The following is a 3,590-nucleotide window of genomic DNA, read 5'->3' on the forward strand; positions in this document are numbered from 1 at the left end:
CCCCCCCCGGTGTCAGGGAGGGGCGGCACCGGAGGAGGCCGGGCCCGGCTGACGCGCCCGCCGACCGAAACCGCCCCCCGCGCGGGCTGGCCGGGACCCATGACTGCCGGCATCCGCCGCCGGGCCGGCACGCGGGACAGGCTCAGGCGGGCCGATGGAAGGAAGGGACCGGGGGGGGGGGCGGGCGCGCGCGGGAGGCAGAATGAACAGCGGACGCGGCCCCCGGGGCCCGGCGTATGGCCTCCTCGCGGGCCCGGAGAGGGTGGCCTTGGCTGCGCGCGAGCGCGGCCGACCACTCGGCACACCGACGCCTCAGGCGCTCGTTAATAGGCCCCGGGCGGCGGCGGCAGCGGCAGCCGGGCAGCCGGGCGGCCGAGAGTGCACCCGCGGGAGACCGTCCGAGGACGAGACAGAGAGGGGGAGCGGGACGGGAGGCGAGACGGAGACACTCCCCCGGGCCGGGGGCATCGCGGTCCGCCGGGTTGCCGCGCTATTTTGCTCGGCAATACCACCGGATCGGGGGGCCCCCTCCCCGGCTTCCCCCGGCCGCGGGCGGCGCATGTCCACCGGCCGGCATGGGTGAGCTTGTGCGTACGTGCATGTATTAGTGAAGGCCGCCAGCGAGCGTGGCCAATACGCACGCCCGGAGACACACGCGCGTACAACCACAGGCAGAAGCAACCATGGCTCCATGGTCCCCGGTCCGGTTGCCGTTGCCGCCGGCCCCCCCCCCCCCGGGCGGGCACACTTTGACATGCCTCGTACGTCTCATCGACCCAAGGCCGCCCGGCCCGGGGGAGCCCCCGCCGCCTGCGAACCCCCTTGGGCGAGGGGGGACACCGGCCGCCGAAGACAACCGGCGCCAGGGGGGGGGGGGGGGCGAGGCGGGCTTGGAAAGTGCCGGAGGCGGGCGACCCTGCCCGGGCGGGACCGGGCCCTCGGGCCTCTCCGGTCCCCCGCTGCCGGAGGAAGCCCCCGAGCAGGGGCACCACACGCCGCCGGTGGCACCAACGACCCGGCCGGCCAGCCGGCCGGCGACGCAAAGGGCGCCCCACCCGGGGGGAGGTGATGGTGTCTGCCGTCACCGGCCGAAGGGCCCCCCCCGCCGGATGTGCGCGCCCTGCGCCAAAAAGGATTCCCCGCCCAGGGGGATTCAGGGAAATTCCAGCACGCAATCCCCCCGGAGCCGCGGTTGCAGCCCGGCCTCCGCCCGCCGGTTACACACGCCGGCTTGCTCACGGCGGCGGCCGCGGCGGCGGGGAGGGAAGGGACCGGGCGCACGGCTTCGTGCGCACGCGCACACACGCGCTCGCCAGCCCCCGGCGCCTGACAACAACCGGCATGTCGGGTCGGGTGGCGGCGAAGCGCCGGGGGGCCACAGCACGCCGGTCCAGGCCGCGGGAACACACCTCCGGGTTAAATATGGGACGCCCGGGGGCGCCTTTCTCCCCCGGGCTGCGGGACCGCCTCCCGGGGGCGGGGAGGGCAGCTGGCGGCTCGCGAGGGCCGCGCCCCCAGCGGGAGGTAGCGCGCGCGTGCGCGCGGGCCCCAGACGCGGCCGCCCACCCCGGGGCCGGGCGGCGTGCCGCCTCCGGGCGTGTCCCGGCCCCCCCCTCCCCCCGGGCCGCGGCATCACAACGGGCTCGGGGCTGCAACCTCCCCCCGGCGCGGGGACCGATGCGGTGCCTTCCGGGCGGGGGGCCGCGGCAACCATCAGCGCACCGGCGTGCGGGGGCGGCCGCAAGAAGGCTGCCAGGGCCTCTCGCCGGGGGGCGAGGCCCCGGCACACATGGCAGGGACAGCCCCCTTCACGCGGGGGAACAAGCCCCGGCGGTTCGTGTGCACCCCGCCGCCCGCCTCCGCAATCGTGTCCCTCGTCGCGGGAGGGGGGCCCGGGAGGGCCCCGGCTGCCTCTGCGCCAGAAGACCACACCGGGGGGGGGGGGGGGGGGGGGGGGGGAGGGGCACGGACACGCTCTTGAGCGGGGGTAAACAAATAGAGGAGCATTATGCGCAAATGAATATTCGCGGGCCGGCCACGGGGGTGGGCGAGGGCGGGGACACTCTATTTTGATTGTGCTCCCCCCAGCCAGTCCGGTGCAACCACACAACCCCGCCCCGTCCGGTCCCGGCTGTGTCGGCTCGCGGGGAAGGTGTGCCAGAGCAGGGGGGGGGGGGGGCGCCGTCGCGCCGCACGGGCAGGGCCCGAGGCCGGCGGCCGTTCCCGCCCCCCGCCCCGCCCCCTCGCCCCTCGCCCCTCCGGCGATCCGCCGCCGCCCGGAGGCAGGGTCCAGCCGCGGAGGCGGCTCTCGCCCGCCCAGGCCGGACTCCGCCGCAAGAGGCTGCCCCGGTAAAGGGGGGGTGTCCGGTCTGCCGGGGATCGCGGGCCCTGGTGGCCGGCCAGTCTCGGGCACCACCGCAAGCCGGCCCTCCCCATATAACCTGGCGCGCATGATTCCCATCACTCCGCCGGGCCGGGCCGGGCCGCAAACCAATTCTCCCCCACCCGGGGCCTCCTCCGTGTCCAGCGCCGAAGGCGCCCACCCGCCACAGGCGGCGGAGGCAAACCCCCCCCCCAAACGGAAAAGGGGGGGGGCCCGCCCTTTCCCCCGGCCTGCCCCCGGGCCCCCCCCCCCCCCAGCCCCCCCGGTGTGTTGGTCGGGCGGATGGGCTTGGTCGCTTCTCGAGGGCTGCCCCCGGCGCCGTGCCCGGCCGCCCCTTCCCCCCCCCCCCCGAGAGGCCGCCCGGGCACGCCGGCCCCCCAGGAGGCAGGCCGGGGAGCCGAGGCGCCGGGCGGGGGCGCCGGGCAAGGGGCGAACGAGGCACGCCTGGACACGCCCGCGCAGCACCGAGCCGGGCCGATGTGCTCGCACCGACGACCGCCGGTCGTCCAGTCTCCGTGACCGCTCGAGCGCCCGACGCACCGGCAGGGGGGGGCGGGAGCCACCTCCCCGGTGCCCGTTCCGGCGCACACACTCGCCCGGTCCCACACACGCACACATTACTCAGCCACACGCACCCCGCCGAGGCCAGGCGTGTCACACCTTTTGGGGCCCCAGGACAGGGGCGAGGTCTGCCCGACGGGCGACCGGGCCAACCGCAGAGGGCGGCTCACGGCAACACGGGGGTGGCCCTGCGCTTCCGGGCGGCAAGGGCGTTGTGCGCGAGCGCCAGCCGCTCGCCCCACCACGCACCAAGGCATGCCGCACCTCCGCCACTTATGCACACCCCCCGCCGACGGGAGAGCCCCCCCCCCCCCAGACGCACGGCCGCCCGCGCGACGACAAGGCCCGAGGTTGGCAATAAATGCCGCATTAAGGCTAACGAAAATCCCCATATATGGAGTCTAATGCTGGAAGCTCGGTGATCGGCTGGAATACCGTTCTCGCGACGAGATCACGCCGGGCGTACGTCACAGCCGATCGATTTTCGCCTCGCACCCACATCACCCAAGAGGGACAGCCTCGACTGGTGCTGCCCCGCCCCTCGGGGGGGCGGAGGGATTGCTTTTCAAAGCACTCCTCCCCCCTCCGCTGGCCGGTTCTCCTTGTTGCCACTTTTGCTCGCCGCCCTCCCCCCCCCCTCCCCCCC

The sequence above is a fragment of the Fonticula alba genome (genome assembly GCF_000388065.1).
Source record: "Fonticula alba strain ATCC 38817 unplaced genomic scaffold supercont2.8, whole genome shotgun sequence".
Classification (NCBI taxonomy): Eukaryota; order Rotosphaerida; family Fonticulaceae; genus Fonticula; species Fonticula alba.